The sequence below is a fragment of the Triturus cristatus genome, chromosome 5_2 (assembly GCF_964204655.1).
Source record: "Triturus cristatus chromosome 5_2, aTriCri1.1, whole genome shotgun sequence".
NCBI classification, from domain to species: domain Eukaryota; kingdom Metazoa; phylum Chordata; class Amphibia; order Caudata; family Salamandridae; genus Triturus; species Triturus cristatus.
Genome location: NC_140588.1, coordinates 3067040 through 3086857, shown reverse-complemented (window position 1 = coordinate 3086857; position 19818 = coordinate 3067040).

The following is a 19818-nucleotide window of genomic DNA, read 5'->3' as shown; positions in this document are numbered from 1 at the left end:
ATGGTTAAGGTCTTAACTCTTACTCTGGCCTAATGGTTAAGGTCTTAGACTCTTACTCTGGACTAATGGTTAAGGTTGTATCTCTTACTCTGGCCTAATGGTTAAGGTCTTAACTCTTACTCTGGCCTAATGGTTAAGGTCTTAGACTCTTACTCTGGCCTAATGGTTAAGGTCTTAAACTCACACTCTGGCCTAATGGTTAAGGTCTTAACTGTTACTCTGGCCTAATGGTTAAGGTCTTAGACTCTTACTCTGGCCTAATGGTTAAGGTCTTAGACTCTTACTCTGGCCTAATTGTTAAGGTCTTAGACTCTTACTCTGGCTTAATGGCCTACTGGTTAAGGTCTTAACTCTTACTCTGGTATAATGGTTAAGGTCTTAGACTCTTACTCTGGCCTAATGGTTAAGGTCTTAACTCTTACTCTGGCCTAATGGTTAAGGTCTTAACTCTTACACTGGCCTAATGGTCAAGGTTGTATCTCTTACTCTGGCCTAATGGTTAGGGTCTTAACTCTGACTCTGGCCTAATGGTTAAGGTCTTAGACTCTTAATCTGGCCTAATGGTTATGGTCTTAACTCTTACTCTGGCCTAATGGTTAAGGTCTTAACTCTTACTTTGGCCTAATGTTTAAGGTTTTAACTCTTACTCTGGCCTATTGGTTAAGGTCTTAAATCTTACTCTAGCATAATGGTTATGGTCTTAGACTCTTACTCTGGCCTAATGGTTAAGGTCTTAGACTCTTACTCTGGCCTAATGGTTAAGGTCTTAACTCTTACTCTGGAAGGTCTTAACTCTTACTCTGGCCTAATGGTTAAGGTCTAAGACTCTTACTCTGGCCTAATGGCCTACTGGTTAAGGTCTTAACTCTTACTCTGGTATAATGGTTAAGGTCTTAGACTCTTACTCTGGCCTAATGGGTAAGGTCTTGACTCTTACTCTGGCCTAATGGTTAAGGTCTTAACTCTTACACTGGCCTAATGGTTAAGGTTGTATCTCTTACTCTGGCCTAATGGTTAAGGTCTTAACTCTTACTCTGGCCTACTGGTTAAGGTCTTAGACTCTTACTCTGGACTAATGGTTAAGGTTGTATCTCTTACTCTGGCCTAATGGTTAAGGTCTTAACTCTTACTCTGGCCTAATGGTTAAGGTCTTAGACTCTTACTCTGGTCTAATGGTTAAGGTCTTAATCTCATACTCTGGCCTAATGGTTAAGGTCTTAGACTCTTACTCTGGCCTAATGGTGAAGGTCTAGACTCTCACTCTTGCCTAATGGTTAAGGTCTTAGACTCTTACTCTGGCCTAATGGTTAAGGTCTTAACTCTTACTCTGACCTAATGGTTAAGGTCTTAGACTCATACACTGGCCAACTGGTTAAGGTCTTAACTCTTACTCTGGCCTAATGGTTAAGGTATATCCTCTTACTCTGGCCTAATGGTTAAGGTATAGACTCTTACTCTGGCCTAATGGTTAAGGTCTTAACTTTTACTCTGGCCTAATGGTTAAGGTCTAGACTCTTTCTCTGGACTAATAGTTAAGGTCTTAGACTCTTACTCTGGCCTAATGGTTAAGGTCTTAGACTCTTACTCTGGCCGACTGGTTAAGGTCTTAACTCTTATCCTGGCCTATTGGTTAAGGTCTTAACTCTTACTCTGGCCTACTGGTTAAGGTCTTAACTCTTACTCTGGCCTAATGGTTAAGGTCTTAACTCTCACTCTGGCCTAATGGTTAAGGTCTTAGACTCCTACTCTGGCCTCATGGTTAAGGTCTTAACTCTTACTCTGGCCTTATGGTTAAGGTCTAGACTCTCACTCTGGACTAAAATTTAAGGTCTTAGACTCTTACTCTGGCCTACTGGATAAGGCCTTAGTCTCTTACTCTGGCCTACTGGCTAAGGTCCTATCTCTTACTCTGGCCTAATGGTTAAGGTCTTAGACTCATACTCTGGCCTAATGGTTAAGGTCTTAACTCTTACTCTGGCCTAATGGTTAAGGTCTTAACTCTTACTCTGGCCTAATGGTTAAGGTCTTAGACTCGTACTCTGGCCTACTGGTAAATGTCTTAACTTTTACTCTGGCCTAATGTTTAAGGTCTTAACTCTTACTCTGGCCTACTGCTTAAGGTCTTAACTCTTACTCTGGCCTAATGGTTAAGGTCTTAGACTCTTACTCTGGCCTAATGGTTAAGGTCTTAAACTCATACTCTGGCCTAATGGTTAAGGTCTGAGACTCTTACTCTGGCCTAATGGTGAAGGTCTAGACTCTTACTATGGCCTACTGGTTAAGGTCTTAACTCTTACTCTGGCCTATTGGTTATGGTCTTAGACTCTTACTCTGGACTAATGGTTAAGGTCTTAGCTCTTACTCTGGCCTAATGGTTAAGGTCTTAACTCTTACTCTGGCCTAATGGTTAAGTTCTTAGACTCTTACTCTGGCCTACTGGTTAAGGTCTTAACTCTTACTCTGGCCTAATTGTTAAGGTCTTAGACTCGTACTCTGGCCTAATGATTAAGGTCTGACACTTACTCTGGCCTAATGCTTAAGGTCTTAACTCTTACTCTGGCCTAATGGTTAAGGTCTTAACTCTAACTCTGGCCTAATGGTTAAGGTCTAAGACTCGTACTCTGTCCTAATGGTTAAGGTCTTAGACTCTTACTCTGGCCTAATGTTTAAGGTCTTAACTCTTACTCTGGCCTACTGCTTAAGGTCTTAACTCTTACTCTGGCATAATGGTTACGGTCTTAGACTCTCACTCTGGCCTAATGGTTAAGGTCTTAACTGTTACTCTGGCCTAATGGTTAAGGTCTTAGACTCTTACTCTGGCCTAATGGTTAAGGTCTTAGACTCTTACTCTGGCCTAATTGTTAAGGTCTTAGACTCTTACTCTGGCCTAATGGCCTACTGGTTAAGGTCTTAACTCTTACTCTGGTATAATGGTTAAGGTCTTAGACTCTTACTTTGGCCTAATGGTTAAGGTCTTAACTCTTACTCTGGCCTAATGGTTAAGGTCTTAACTCTTACACTGGCCTAATGGTCAAGGTTGTATCTCTTACTCTGGCCTAATGGTTAAGGTCTTAACTCTGACTCTGGCCTAATGGTTAAGGTCTTAGACTCTTAATCTGGCCTAATGGTTATGGTCTTAACTCTTACTCTGGCCTAATGGTTAAGGTCTTAACTCTTACTTTGGCCTAATGTTTAAGGTTTTAACTCTTACTCTGGCCTATTGGTTAAGGTCTTAAATCTTACTCTAGCATAATGGTTATGGTCTTAGACTCTTACTCTGGCCTAATGGTTAAGGTCTTAGACTCTTACTCTGGCCTAATGGTTAAGGTCTTAACTCTTACTCTGGAAGGTCTTAACTCTTACTCTGGCCTAATGGTTAAGGTCTAAGACTCTTACTCTGGCCTAATGGCCTACTGGTTAAGGTCTTAACTCTTACTCTGGTATAATGGTTAAGGTCTTAGACTCTTACTCTGGCCTAATGGGTAAGGTCTTGACTCTTACTCTGGCCTAATGGTTAAGGTCTTAACTCTTACACTGGCCTAATGGTTAAGGTTGTATCTCTTACTCTGGCCTAATGGTTAAGGTCTTAACTCTTACTCTGGCCTAATGGTTAAGGTCTTAGACTCTTACTCTGGACTAATGGTTAAGGTTGTATCTCTTACTCTGGTATAATGGTTAAGGTCTTAACTCTTACTCTGACCTAATGGTTAAGGTCTTAGACTCATACACTGGCCAACTGGTTAAGGTCTTAACTCTTACTCTGGCCTAATGGTTAAGGTATATCCTCTTACTCTGGCCTAATGGTTAAGGTATAGACTCTTACTCTGGCCTAATGGTTAAGGTCTTAACTTTTACTCTGGCCTAATGGTTAAGGTCTAGACTCTTTCTCTGGACTAATAGTTAAGGTCTTAGACTCTTACTCTGGCCTAATGGTTAAGGTCTTAGACTCTTACTCTGGCCTACTGGTTAAGGTCTTAACTCTTATCCTGGCCTATTGGTTAAGGTCTTAACTCTTACTCTGGCCTACTGGTTAAGGTCTTAACTCTTACTCTGGCCTAATGGTTAAGGTCTTAACTCTCACTCTGGCCTAATGGTTAAGGTCTTAGACTCTTACTCTGGCCTCATGGTTAAGGTCTTAACTCTTACTCTGGCCTTATGGTTAAGGTCTAGACTCTCACTCTGGACTAAAATTTAAGGTCTTAGACTCTTACTCTGGCCTACTGGATAAGGCCTTAGTCTCTTACTCTGGCCTACTGGCTAAGGTCCTATCTCTTACTCTGGCCTAATGGTTAAGGTCTTAGACTCATACTCTGGCCTAATGGTTAAGGTCTTAACTCTTACTCTGGCCTAATGGTTAAGGTCTTAACTCTTACTCTGGCCTAATGGTTAAGGTCTTAGACTCGTACTCTGGCCTAATTGTAAATGTCTTAACTTTTACTCTATCCTAATGTTTAAGGTCTTAACTCTTACTCTGGCCTACTGCTTAAGGTCTTAACTCTTACTCTGGCCTAATGGTTAAGGTCTTAGTCTCTTACTCTGGCCTAATGGTTAAGGTCTTAAACTCATACTCTGGCCTAATGGTTAAGGTCTGAGACTCTTACTCTGGCCTAATGGTGAAGGTCTAGACTCTCACTCTGGCCTAATGGTTAAGGTCTTAGACTCTTACTCTGGCCTAATGGTTAAGGTCGTAACTCTTACTCTGGCCTAATGGTTAAGGTCGTAGACTCTTACTCTGGCCTAATGGTTAAGGTCGTAGACTCTTACTATGGCCTACTGGTTAAGGTCTTAACTCTTACTCTGGCCTATTGGTTATGGTCTTAGACTCTTACTCTGGACTAATGGTTAAGGTCTTAGCTCTTACTCTGGCCTAATGGTTAAGGTCTTAACTCTTACTCTGGCCTAATGGTTAAGTTCTTAGACTCTTACTCTGGCCTACTGGTTAAGGTCTTAACTCTTACTCTGGCCTAATTGTTAAGGTCTTAGACTCGTACTCTGGCCTAATGATTAAGGTCTGACACTTACTCTGGCCTAATGCTTAAGGTCTTAACTCTTACTCTGGCCTAATGGTTAAGGTCTTAACTCTAACTCTGGCCTAATGGTTAAGGTCTTAGACTCGTACTCTGGCCTAATGGTTAAGGTCTTAGACTCTTACTCTGGACTAATGTTTAAGGTCTTAACTCTTACTCTGGCCTACTGCTTAAGGTCTTAACTCTTACTCTGGCATAATGGTTACGGTCTTAGACTCTCACTCTGGCCTAATGGTTAAGGTCTTAACTGTTACTCTGGCCTAATGGTTAAGGTCTTAGACTCTTACTCTGGCCTAATGGTTAAGGTCTTAGACTCTTACTCTGGCCTAATGGTTAAGGTCTTAGACTCTTACTCTGGCCTAATGGCCTACTGGTTAAGGTCTTAACTCTTACTCTGGTATAATGGTTAATGTCTTAGACTCTTACTCTGGCCTAATGGTTAAGGTCTTAGACTCTTACTCTGGCCTAATGGTTAAGGTCTTAACTCTTACTCTGGAAGGTCTTAACTCTTACTCTGGCCTAATGGTTAAGGTCTAAGACTCTTACTCTGGCCTAATGGCCTACTGGTTAAGGTCTTAACTCTTACTCTGGTATAATGGTTAAGGTCTTAGACTCTTACTCTGGCCTAATGGTTAAGGTCTTGACTCTTACTCTGGCCTAATGGTTAAGGTCTTAACTCTTACACTGGCCTAATGGTTAAGGTTGTATCTCTTACTCTGGCCTAATGGTTAAGGTCTTAACTCTTACTCTGGCCTAATGGTTAAGGTCTTAGACTCTTACTCTGGACTAATGGTTAAGGTTGTATCTCTTACTCTGGCCTAATGGTTAAGGTCTTAACTCTTACTCTGGCCTAATGGTTAAGGTCTTAGACTCTTACTCTGGCCTAATGGTTAAGGTCTTAAACTCATACTCTGGCCTAATGGTTAAGGTCTTAGACTCTTACTCTGGCCTAATGGTGAAGGTCTAGACTCTCACTCTTGCCTAATGGTTAAGGTCTTAGACTCTTACTCTGGCCTAATGGTTAAGGTCTTAACTCTTACTCTGACCTAATGGTTAAGGTCTTAGACTCATACACTGGCCAACTGGTTAAGGTCTTAACTCTTACTCTGGCCTAATGGTTAAGGTATATCCTCTTACTCTGGCCTAATGGTTAAGGTATAGACTCTTACTCTGGCCTAATGGTTAAGGTCTTAACTTTTACTCTGGCCTAATGGTTAAGGTCTAGACTCTTTATCTGGACTAATAGTTACGGTCTTAGACTCTTACTCTGGCCTAATGGTTAAGGTCTTAGACTCTTACTCTGGCCTAATGGCCTACTGGTTAAGGTCTTAACTCTTACTCTGGTATAATGGTTAAGGTCTTAGACTCTTACTCTGGCCTAGTGGTTAAGGTCTTAACTCTTACTCTGGCCTAATGGTTAAGGACTTAACTCTTACACTGGCCTAATGGTTAAGGTTGTATCTCTTACTCTAGCCTAATGGTTAAGGTCTTAACTCTTACTCTGGCCTAATGGTTAAGGTCTTAGACTCTTAATCTGGCCTAATGGTTATGGTCTTAACTCTTACTCTGGCCTAATGGTTAAGGTCTTAACTCTTACTTTGGCCTAATGTTTAAGGTTTTAACTCTTACTCTGGCCTATTGGTTAAGGTCTTAAATTTTACTCTGGCATAATGGTTAATGTCTTAGACTCTTACTCTGGCCTAATGGTTAAGGTCTTAACTCTAACTCTGGCCTAATGGTTAAGGTCTAAGACTCGTACTCTGTCCTAATGGTTAAGGTCTTAGACTCTTACTCTGGCCTAATGTTTAAGGTCTTAACTCTTACTCTGGCCTACTGCTTAAGGTCTTAACTCTTACTCTGGCATAATGGTTACGGTCTTAGACTCTCACTCTGGCCTAATGGTTAAGGTCTTAACTGTTACTCTGGCCTAATGGTTAAGGTCTTAGACTCTTACTCTGGCCTAATGGTTAAGGTCTTAGACTCTTACTCTGGCCTAATTGTTAAGGTCTTAGACTCTTACTCTGGCCTAATGGCCTACTGGTTAAGGTCTTAACTCTTACTCTGGTATAATGGTTAAGGTCTTAGACTCTTACTCTGGCCTAATGGTTAAGGTCTTAACTCTTACTCTGGCCTAATGGTTAAGGTCTTAACTCTTACACTGGCCTAATGGTCAAGGTTGTATCTCTTACTCTGGCCTAATGGTTAAGGTCTTAACTCTGACTCTGGCCTAATGGTTAAGGTCTTAGACTCTTAATCTGGCCTAATGGTTATGGTCTTAACTCTTACTCTGGCCTAATGGTTAAGGTCTTAACTCTTACTTTGGCCTAATGTTTAAGGTTTTAACTCTTACTCTGGCCTATTGGTTAAGGTCTTAAATCTTACTCTGGCATAATGGTTATGGTCTTAGACTCTTACTCTGGCCTAATGGTTAAGGTCTTAGACTCTTACTCTGGCCTAATGGTTAAGGTCTTAACTCTTACTCTGGAAGGTCTTAACTCTTACTCTGGCCTAATGGTTAAGGTCTAAGACTCTTACTCTGGCCTAATGGCCTACTGGTTAAGGTCTTAACTCTTACTCTGGTATAATGGTTAAGGTCTTAGACTCTTACTCTGGCCTAATGGGTAAGGTCTTGACTCTTACTCTGGCCTAATGGTTAAGGTCTTAACTCTTACACTGGCCTAATGGTTAAGGTTGTATCTCTTACTCTGGCCTAATGGTTAAGGTCTTAAATCTTACTCTGGCCTAATGGTTAAGGTCTTAGACTCTTACTCTGGACTAATGGTTAAGGTTGTATCTCTTACTCTGGCCTAATGGTTAAGGTCTTAACTCTTACTCTGGCCTAATGGTTAAGGTCTTAGACTCTTACTCTGGCCTAATGGTTAAGGTCTTAATCTCATACTCTGGCCTAATGGTTAAGGTCTTAGACTCTTACTCTGGCCTAATGGTGAAGGTCTAGACTCTCACTCTTGCCTAATGGTTAAGGTCTTAGACTCTTACTCTGGCCTAATGGTTAAGGTCTTAACTCTTACTCTGACCTAATGGTTAAGGTCTTAGACTCATACACTGGCCAACTGGTTAAGGTCTTAACTCTTACTCTGGCCTAATGGTTAAGGTATATCCTCTTACTCTGGCCTAATGGTTAAGGTATAGACTCTTACTCTGGCCTAATGGTTAAGGTCTTAACTTTTACTCTGGCCTAATGGTTAAGGTCTAGACTCTTTCTCTGGACTAATAGTTAAGGTCTTAGACTCTTACTCTGGCCTAATGGTTAAGGTCTTAGACTCTTACTCTGGCCTACTGGTTAAGGTCTTAACTCTTATCCTGGCCTATTGGTTAAGGTCTTAACTCTTACTCTGGCCTACTGGTTAAGGTCTTAACTCTTACTCTGGCCTAATGGTTAAGGTCTTAACTCTCACTCTGGCCTAATGGTTAAGGTCTTAGACTCTTACTCTGGCCTCATGGTTAAGGTCTTAACTCTTACTCTGGAATAATTGGTTAAGGTCTAGACTCTCACTCTGGACTAAAATTTAAGGTCTTAGACTCTTACTCTGGCCTACTGGATAAGGCCTTAGTCTCTTACTCTGGCCTACTGGCTAAGGTCCTATCTCTTACTCTGGCCTAATGGTTAAGGTCTTAGACTCATACTCTGGCCTAATGGTTAAGGTCTTAACTCTTACTCTGGCCTAATGGTTAAGGTCTTAACTCTTACTCTGGCCTAATGGTTAAGGTCTTAGACTCGTACTCTGGCCTAATGGTAAATGTCTTAACTTTTACTCTGGCCTAATGTTTAAGGTCTTAACTCTTACTCTGGCCTACTGCTTAAGGTCTTAACTCTTACTCTGGCCTAATGGTTAAGGTCTTAGACTCTTACTCTGGCCTAATGGTTAAGGTCTTAAACTCATACTCTGGCCTAATGGTTAAGGTCTGAGACTCTTACTCTGGCCTAATGGTGAAGGTCTAGACTCTCACTCTGGCCTAATGGTTAAGGTCTTAGACTCTTACTCTGGCCTAATGGTTAAGGTCGTAACTCTTACTCTGGCCTAATGGTTAAGGTCGTAGACTCTTACTCTGGCCTAATGGTTAAGGTCGTAGACTCTTACTATGGCCTACTGGTTAAGGTCTTAACTCTTACTCTGGCCTATTGGTTATGGTCTTAGACTCTTACTCTGGACTAATGGTTAAGGTCTTAGCTCTTACTCTGGCCTAATGGTTAAGGTCTTAACTCTTACTCTGGCCTAATGGTTAAGTTCTTAGACTCTTACTCTGGCCTACTGGTTAAGGTCTTAACTCTTACTCTGGCCTAATTGTTAAGGTCTTAGACTCGTACTCTGGCCTAATGGTTAAGGTCTGACACTTACTCTGGCCTAATGCTTAAGGTCTTAACTCTTACTCTGGCCTAATGGTTAAGGTCTTAACTCTAACTCTGGCCTAATGGTTAAGGTCTTAGACTCGTACTCTGGCCTAATGGTTAAGGTCTTAGACTCTTACTCTGGACTAATGTTTAAGGTCTTAACTCTTACTCTGGCCTACTGCTTAAGGTCTTAACTCTTACTCTGGCATAATGGTTACGGTCTTAGACTCTCACTCTGGCCTAATGGTTAAGGTCTTAACTGTTACTCTGGCCTAATGGTTAAGGTCTTAGACTCTTACTCTGGCCTAATGGTTAAGGTCTTAGACTCTTACTCTGGCCTAATGGTTAAGGTCTTAGACTCTTACTCTGGCCTAATGGCCTACTGGTTAAGGTCTTAACTCTTACTCTGGTATAATGGTTAATGTCTTAGACTCTTACTCTGGCCTAATGGTTAAGGTCTTAGACTCTTACTCTGGCCTAATGGTTAAGGTCTTAACTCTTACTCTGGAAGGTCTTAACTCTTACTCTGGCCTAATGGTTAAGGTCTAAGACTCTTACTCTGGCCTAATGGCCTACTGGTTAAGGTCTTAACTCTTACTCTGGTATAATGGTTAAGGTCTTAGACTCTTACTCTGGCCTAATGGTTAAGGTCTTGACTCTTACTCTGGCCTAATGGTTAAGGTCTTAACTCTTACACTGGCCTAATGGTTAAGGTTGTATCTCTTACTCTGGCCTAATGGTTAAGGTCTTAACTCTTACTCTGGCCTAATGGTTAAGGTCTTAGACTCTTACTCTGGACTAATGGTTAAGGTTGTATCTCTTACTCTGGCCTAATGGTTGAGGTCTTAACTCTTACTCTGGCCTAATGTTTAAGGTCTTAACTCTTACTCTGGCCTACTGCTTAAGGTCTTAACTCTTACTCTGGCATAATGGTTACGGTCTTAGACTCTCACTCTGGCCTAATGGTTAAGGTCTTAACTGTTACTCTGGCCTAATGGTTAAGGTCTTAGACTCTTACTCTGGCCTAATGGTTAAGGTCTTAGACTCTTACTCTGGCCTAATGGTTAAGGTCTTAGACTCTTACTCTGGCCTAATGGCCTACTGGTTAAGGTCTTAACTCTTACTCTGGTATAATGGTTAATGTCTTAGACTCTTACTCTGGCCTAATGGTTAAGGTCTTAGACTCTTACTCTGGCCTAATGGTTAAGGTCTTAACTCTTACTCTGGAAGGTCTTAACTCTTACTCTGGCCTAATGGTTAAGGTCTAAGACTCTTACTCTGGCCTAATGGCCTACTGGTTAAGGTCTTAACTCTTACTCTGGTATAATGGTTAAGGTCTTAGACTCTTACTCTGGCCTAATGGTTAAGGTCTTGACTCTTACTCTGGCCTAATGGTTAAGGTCTTAACTCTTACACTGGCCTAATGGTTAAGGTTGTATCTCTTACTCTGGCCTAATGGTTAAGGTCTTAACTCTTACTCTGGCCTAATGGTTAAGGTCTTAGACTCTTACTCTGGACTAATGGTTAAGGTTGTATCTCTTACTCTGGCCTAATGGTTGAGGTCTTAACTCTTACTCTGGCCTAATGGTTAAGGTCTTAGACTCTTACTCTGGCCTAATGGTTAAGGTCTTAAACTCATACTCTGGCCTAATAGTTAAGGTCTTAGACTCTTACTCTGGCCTAATGGTTAAGGTCTTAGACTCTTACTCTGGCCTAATGGCCTACTGGTTAAGGTCTTAACTCTTACTCTGGTATAATGGTTAAGGTCTTAGATTCTTACTCTGGCCTAGTGGTTAAGGTCTTAACTCTTACTCTGGCCTAATGGTTAAGGACTTAACTCTTACACTGGCCTAATGGTTAAGGTTGTATCTCTTACTCTGGCCTAATGGTTAAGGTCTTAACTCTTACTCTGGCCTAATGGTTAAGGTCTTAGACTCTTAATCTGGCCTAATGGTTATGGTCTTAACTCTTACTCTGGCCTAATGGTTAAGGTCTTAACTCTTACTTTGGCCTAATGTTTAAGGTTTTAACTCTTACTCTGGCCTATTGGTTAAGGTCTTAGACTCTTACTCTGGCCTAATGGTTAAGGTCTTAAACTCATACTCTGGCCTAATGGTTAAGGTCTGAGACTCTTACTCTGGCCTAATGGTGAAGGTCTAGACTCTCACTCTGGCCTAATGGTTAAGGTCTTAGACTCTTACTCTGGCCTAATGGTTAAGGTCGTAACTCTTACTCTGGCCTAATGGTTAAGGTCGTAGACTCTTACTCTGGCCTAATGGTTAAGGTCGTAGACTCTTACTATGGCCTACTGGTTAAGGTCTTAACTCTTACTCTGGCCTATTGGTTATGGTCTTAGACTCTTACTCTGGACTAATGGTTAAGGTCTTAGCTCTTACTCTGGCCTAATGGTTAAGGTCTTAACTCTTACTCTGGCCTAATGGTTAAGTTCTTAGACTCTTACTCTGGCCTACTGGTTAAGGTCTTAACTCTTACTCTGGCCTAATTGTTAAGGTCTTAGACTCGTACTCTGGCCTAATGGTAAATGTCTTAACTTTTACTCTGGCCTAATGTTTAAGGTCTTAACTCTTACTCTGGCCTACTGCTTAAGGTCTTAACTCTTACTCTGGCCTAATGGTTAAGGTCTTAGACTCTTACTCTGGCCTAATGGTTAAGGTCTTAAACTCATACTCTGGCCTAATGGTTAAGGTCTGAGACTCTTACTCTGGCCTAATGGTGAAGGTCTAGACTCTCACTCTGGCCTAATGGTTAAGGTCTTAGACTCTTACTCTGGCCTAATGGTTAAGGTCGTAACTCTTACTCTGGCCTAATGGTTAAGGTCGTAGACTCTTACTCTGGCCTAATGGTTAAGGTCGTAGACTCTTACTATGGCCTACTGGTTAAGGTCTTAACTCTTACTCTGGCCTAATGGTCAAGGACTTAACTCTTACACTGGCCTAATGGTTAAGGTTGTATCTCTTACTCTGGCCTAATGGTTAAGGTCTTAACTCTTACTCTGGCCTAATGGTTAAGGTCTTAGACTCTTAATCTGGCCTAATGGTTATGGTCTTAACTCTTACTCTGGCCTAATGGTTAAGGTCTTAACTCTTACTTTGGCCTAATGTTTAAGGTTTTAACTCTTACTCTGGCCTATTGGTTAAGGTCTTAGACTCTTACTCTGGCCTAATGGTTAAGGTCTTAAACTCATACTCTGGCCTAATGGTTAAGGTCTGAGACTCTTACTCTGGCCTAATGGTGAAGGTCTAGACTCTCACTCTGGCCTAATGGTTAAGGTCTTAGACTCTTACTCTGGCCTAATGGTTAAGGTCGTAACTCTTACTCTGGCCTAATGGTTAAGGTCGTAGACTCTTACTCTGGCCTAATGGTTAAGGTCGTAGACTCTTACTATGGCCTACTGGTTAAGGTCTTAACTCTTACTCTGGCCTATTGGTTATGGTCTTAGACTCTTACTCTGGACTAATGGTTAAGGTCTTAGCTCTTACTCTGGCCTAATGGTTAAGGTCTTAACTCTTACTCTGGCCTAATGGTTAAGTTCTTAGACTCTTACTCTGGCCTACTGGTTAAGGTCTTAACTCTTACTCTGGCCTAATTGTTAAGGTCTTAGACTCGTACTCTGGCCTAATGGTAAATGTCTTAACTTTTACTCTGGCCTAATGTTTAAGGTCTTAACTCTTACTCTGGCCTACTGCTTAAGGTCTTAACTCTTACTCTGGCCTAATGGTTAAGGTCTTAGACTCTTACTCTGGCCTAATGGTTAAGGTCTTAAACTCATACTCTGGCCTAATGGTTAAGGTCTGAGACTCTTACTCTGGCCTAATGGTGAAGGTCTAGACTCTCACTCTGGCCTAATGGTTAAGGTCTTAGACTCTTACTCTGGCCTAATGGTTAAGGTCGTAACTCTTACTCTGGCCTAATGGTTAAGGTCGTAGACTCTTACTCTGGCCTAATGGTTAAGGTCGTAGACTCTTACTATGGCCTACTGGTTAAGGTCTTAACTCTTACTCTGGCCTATTGGTTATGGTCTTAGACTCTTACTCTGGACTAATGGTTAAGGTCTTAGCTCTTACTCTGGCCTAATGGTTAAGGTCTTAACTCTTACTCTGGCCTAATGGTTAAGTTCTTAGACTCTTACTCTGGCCTACTGGTTAAGGTCTTAACTCTTACTCTGGCCTAATTGTTAAGGTCTTAGACTCATACTCTGGCCTAATGGTTAAGGTCTGACACTTACTCTGGCCTAATGCTTAAGGTCTTAACTCTTACTCTGGCCTAATGGTTAAGGTCTTAACTCTAACTCTGGCCTAATGGTTAAGGTCTTAGACTCGTACTCTGGCCTAATGGTTAAGGTCTTAGACTCTTACTCTGGACTAATGTTTAAGGTCTTAACTCTTACTCTGGCCTACTGCTTAAGGTCTTAACTCTTACTCTGGCATAATGGTTACGGTCTTAGACTCTCACTCTGGCCTAATGGTTAAGGTCTTAACTGTTACTCTGGCCTAATGGTTAAGGTCTTAGACTCTTACTCTGGCCTAATGGTTAAGGTCTTAGACTTTTACTCTGGCCTAATGGTTAAGGTCTTAGACTCTTACTCTGGCCTAATGGCCTACTGGTTAAGGTCTTAACTCTTACTCTGGTATAATGGTTAATGTCTTAGACTCTTACTCTGGCCTAATGGTTAAGGTCTTAGACTCTTACTCTGGCCTAATGGTTAAGGTCTTAACTCTTACTCTGGAAGGTCTTAACTCTTACTCTGGCCTAATGGTTAAGGTCTAAGACTCTTACTCTGGCCTAATGGCCTACTGGTTAAGGTCTTAACTCTTACTCTGGTATAATGGTTAAGGTCTTAGACTCTTACTCTGGCCTAATGGTTAAGGTCTTGACTCTTACTCTGGCCTAATGGTTAAGGTCTTAACTCTTACACTGGCCTAATGGTTAAGGTTGTATCTCTTACTCTGGCCTAATGGTTAAGGTCTTAACTCTTACTCTGGCCTAATGGTTAAGGTCTTAGACTCTTACTCTGGACTAATGGTTAAGGTTGTATCTCTTACTCTGGCCTAATGGTTAAGGTCTTAACTCTTACTCTGGCCTAATGGTTAAGGTCTTAGACTCTTACTCTGGCCTAATGGTTAAGGTCTTAAACTCATACTCTGGCCTAATAGTTAAGGTCTTAGACTCTTACTCTGGCCTAATGGTTAAGGTCTTAGACTCTTACTCTGGCCTAATGGCCTACTGGTTAAGGTCTTAACTCTTACTCTGGTATAATGGTTAAGGTCTTAGATTCTTACTCTGGCCTAGTGGTTAAGGTCTTAACTCTTACTCTGGCCTAATGGTTAAGGACTTAACTCTTACACTGGCCTAATGGTTAAGGTTGTATCTCTTACTTCGGCCTAATGGTTAAGGTCTTAACTCTTACTCTGGCCTAATGGTTAAGGTCTTAGACTCTTAATCTGGCCTAATGGTTATGGTCTTAACTCTTACTCTGGCCTAATGGTTAAGGTCTTAACTCTTACTTTGGCCTAATGTTTAAGGTTTTAACTCTCACTCTGGCCTATTGGTTAAGTTCTTAAATTTTACTCTGGCATAATGGTTATGGTCTTAACTCTAACTCTGGCCTAATGGTTAAGGTCTAAGACTCGTACTCTGGCCTAATGGTTAAGGTATTAGACTCTTACTCTGGCCTAATGTTTAAGGTCTTAACTCTTACTCTGACCTAATGGTGAAGGTCTTAACTCTTACACTGGCCTAATGGTTAAGGTCGTATCTCTTACTCTGGCCTTGAGGAAATATGAATTTTGTGATCAGTTATGTCCCCTATCGTAGACCCCAACGGCTCCATGTGCATGCTATAAGTACATGTATGTTCCCTCCTGCTCCAGTTTTGAAGACGCAAATATATGTGCGTCCACCGTCAACATGTCCTCTTTCAGATCCACCATGAATGGGTCAGATATTCCTTTCCTAAGTATGAAAGGCCACCGACTTTATGTGGTTCACTTACCACATTTTACAGATTCAGGCGAGTAGGCCCGAATTCTGTCATCAAGCCTTTTCCTGCCTTCTGCCTCTGAAAGCTCCAGTCTGAGCCTGCATCTGTGACCATGAACTTTGTCTCACTCCCTGCGCGGCTAACGGTGCCTGATCCAGCCCGTCGCCTGCCAAAAACTGTATTTCACCTTCAAGATTATCTTCTCCGCCCCTCATCCGATGCATTCCTGTCTAGTAGTTTAGGTAAACATTCCTCCAGCTACCGTGCAAAGGGGCCAGGCCTCGCTGTCCTCATGCAAGTAATTCATAGCCCTGTTACCATGGAATATTCCTACCCCCTCGCATCTAGTGTAGACACTTAGACGCTTGTACACGCACTAACAGTCAGTATAGTCAGTATAGAATAAGATTCTATCCTAAGAGACCTCTCTTTTTGGATAACACAGTTCTTTAAACATAGGATATTAGATATGATTTGGGATTAGGTTGACATAACCCCAGACTTCTGTCTCCACATGTAGAGCTAAATGTCAAGTCCTTTCTCCCTCTAGTTGCACGTCAATCACACGTCATGCGGCTGCGCACGCATCTCTGCCAAATATTTCTGCTGACATTGCCGGATTCTCTTATGGATCCACCCACTTATGACATCATGTATAATGACGTTTTCTAGTTACGCATGCATAGTTCATTTTGTCTTATCAGTTGATACGCCTACTACATCTGTTTCACTGTAATGCCTTTTCTATAAAAATGATTACCTGTCAATAATATATGCCCTTCCTTCCTGAACTTTCGTGGTGATGGAATAGAACGCCAACAATTCGAATTGTGTTCCTTTGTATAGGAATAAAGCCTTTTTAAAACCTCTAATACCACGGATTCTGCCTCTCATTTTACTGAGTTATTCTTAACAGACTTTACCGCATAAAAAATAGTACCGGTAACGAAATATTTACCACATAAATTGGCGCCCGAATAGGGACACTTTCTCATCTCACGCGCCGGCGGTGCGTTGCAGGCCCGGTCTCCTGCCACAGCTGAACGGACAAAAACGCGTATCTGCAGAATTTCCTGTATCTCCCTCCGGCCAAGCGGGGACGACTGAGGCTGCGATCAACACCCAAACGAGGCGGTGAGAAGTGCGAAGTATCCCGACCAGAGCCTAGCTGAGAGAGCAAGATCCGAGGTATACAGAGACCCGCCAGGTTCCGAAGTTCCGAGTCCAGTCCGGTCCAGTCCAGTTTCAGTTCCGTTCCGAGGCCTTCCGTTCCGAGCTACCCGGTGAGTACCATTACCGGGGAGGCATTTAACGTGCACATAGTCTGTGCCGGTCAAGACGGGTTTGGGTACACAAATCCGGTCTGCACTGTTTTAGCAGTGTATCTGTACTGTTTAGCAGTATATATAGTATGTTTTACATATAAATAAGTATTATCTAGTGTCAGTATTATGTCAGTAACTAGTTTTCTATTAGTTATCATTGTTCGTAAAACTGTTAAGTGTTAAATGTTTCGAAATACGTTCTATATACTGTTGTGTGAATGACTGTTCATTATTGTGTTTTTATAAAGTGTGTTCTAGTAATAAGGTCTAAAAATGCCGCTCTTCTCGAAACTAAGACAGATCAAAACTAGAAAAGGTGTACTCGAAGAAGCCGTTCCCATCCCACCTAGGGACACTCCAGGGTACTTTATGTATCATAAGCATGGCCTAGATGCCGTATTATTTCTTGATTTATGGGTGGACTACACCAAAGAATTACCAGAGAGTCAGAGATGGCCCGCAGCGGGGACCTGGGATGCAGATTGCATCATGAGATTAGAAGAAGAATTATGGAAAAAGAAAGCCAGACAGTCACAGAAAGATGCCATTGAATTATGGCGTAAAGAATCATATAGACGTTCAGAAAAAGCACTCAGACAGGAAGAAAAGGGTAAGGAGAATTCAAATAAAGTCCGAGAAAATCTATTACTTGAGGAAGGTACCCGAGTAAAATCAGAACAAATAGACAGACAAAGAAACGCCCTTATGAACAGTATGTATCCACTTCTGGCCGAAGGGTTACCTAAGGCTACTCCGGAAATACCAAAAGACTTGCCACCTCCATTGTTTCCGATAAAAGTACATCCCAAGGGGCATCCTAGAACCGCAGAAGATGTTTTCCTTTCCTCTTATTTAGATGACGCAGCTCCCGAGTATGCTAATACTGCACCACATAGACCGCTTGCCGATGATGCTCATCGCCAAGACTCTCCGTCTGTACTTCCACAACAACAAGCTTCGACACACATTCCGACAAGCACATCTGTTTCTACAGCTTTTCCCGCAACGACGGTTGCTGTCTCACCTTCAACAAATCCTTTCACGTCCAGCACCCCAGACGGTGCTACAGGAGGTACGACAGACATTTTTTCTACGCCACCCAGAGGAAATAAATTTTCCCTTAGAGAATTAGCACACCAACGTACGCCCAAACTAGCAACTCCCGACATGCTCAAGGAACTTCTAATAGATTGTAGATATGATCCTGTACCCGGTAAACGGGACGAAATGCTGCTGTCATCATTACCTATTAGACGAGCTGCAATATATTTAACGAAGCTACCAGGAATGGTTACACATTTAGAAAATATGTATCACTTTGTCCAGTCAGGACGAGGTCCTGAAAGTATTAGTAGAGCCATGGAGTACCAGAAAGCGGAGGTACAGGGACAACTGTTACGTTTCCTTATAAATTGTGTAATCAGAAATCAAGACCGGCCTGGGGTAAATCCGGAAGAAATGCAAAAACTTGTCACTTGGGGCCAGAATATATCAGACGGAAGACATGATAAACAGTTATGTATAGTAGCTATGTACCGAAAGATCCGCAAAGAAATAGAACGAATACACGAAGAAAGATTAGAGATAGACGCCGCTGACCTAAACAGAGAGGAGGGGGAGCAAGAATCAGACCAAGTAGATACAATAGCTTATGTAGGTAGAGGAAGATCCCATAATAATACCAGAGGTTTTAACGACCCAATACATCCAATACGTCCAGAATGTAATAGACATCTTCCAAACCCTATGCTAAATACAAAATCCCCTGAATACTTATTCCAAGCCGCTGATAAATTACTCCGAGATCGAAGGGGGTACCACGTGCTCGATTCCATGGACGAACAAGAATTAGCCAGGTCAGCAGTACAATGGGCTGACAGTCCCGGCGAATACAATGACGATGTACTTGCACACACGTTTCTGAATCTAGACCCATATGAACAGCGTTTAGCTAGTATATACATGATTCAACACCTCCTTATATTATATAAAGGCCAACACTCCGATCCAGGACCCTTACCTGACATATTGACAGAACTACTCACGAATATATGGAGAGGGTCAGGTACTGATTTGATTAAGGAAATTCTAGAATCCCGAAACCAATATTTAAATTTTGTATGCCCAGAACACGTTCCAGTTCCCATCATGGGAAGAAAAATGTATCACATAGATAGACAGAATCCGTTACGCGAAGTACACCCAATTAGAGGTGCCGGTGATAATTTTACACGAGTGTTTGTGTACACGCCTATAACTAAACTAGAATTATTAGAAATGAAGAAAGTAGTACCCAGCCATGACAAGGACCCAGCAGGTTTCCACCGTGAGATAAAAGACATGTTACTCATGGGAGAGTATACCTACCCCGATATTATGAAAATATTAAAAGTCCTATTACCCGCCGGTGTTTATGAGAAACTCCAAGAAAAAGAATGGGAGGTGGGAGACTAAAAGATAGATTGGACAGCATTAGAAAATGAAGAAAAGGCCCGAGCTGCAGGAGCAGGGCTTGGGGACAAGACTACAGCATTAGCAGGATTACTAATACAGGTATTGCCGCGTTTATTAACTACGAAAAAGGAAGACTGGGGTGCAATCTCAGCCTGTAAACAAAAACCAGATGAAGACACTAGTGATTTCTATTCCCGATTTGAAAAATGTTTTAGTATAAATAGTGGTATAAAAGCCAGTAGTGAGTCATATCCACATCTGTTTGTGACAAAATTAGTCGAAAATTCTCTGCTACAAGTCAAGAATAGAGTATTGAAATTCGAAAGTACCTGGCAAGGTAATACCCCATCACAGATGCTACAGATGTTACAATATCACCACAATAGAATTAGAGAAGAACAAGAACATGAACAAAGACGTATGAAAGATACGAAAATGAAAATGCTTGTTGCACAATCAGTTCCGGCCGATAGTCACCAAAAGGGTGATTCCGCAAGTCCTGCGAAAGGGACATGCAACTACTGTAAACAACCAGGTCATTATATACATGATTGTCCAGTCCTGAAACATAATATTGCCACAGGTAGAACACATGAGAGACCACGTCCACCTAGACAGGATCAGAATCAACAACAAATTCCTCAGAATGCACAACCTAGG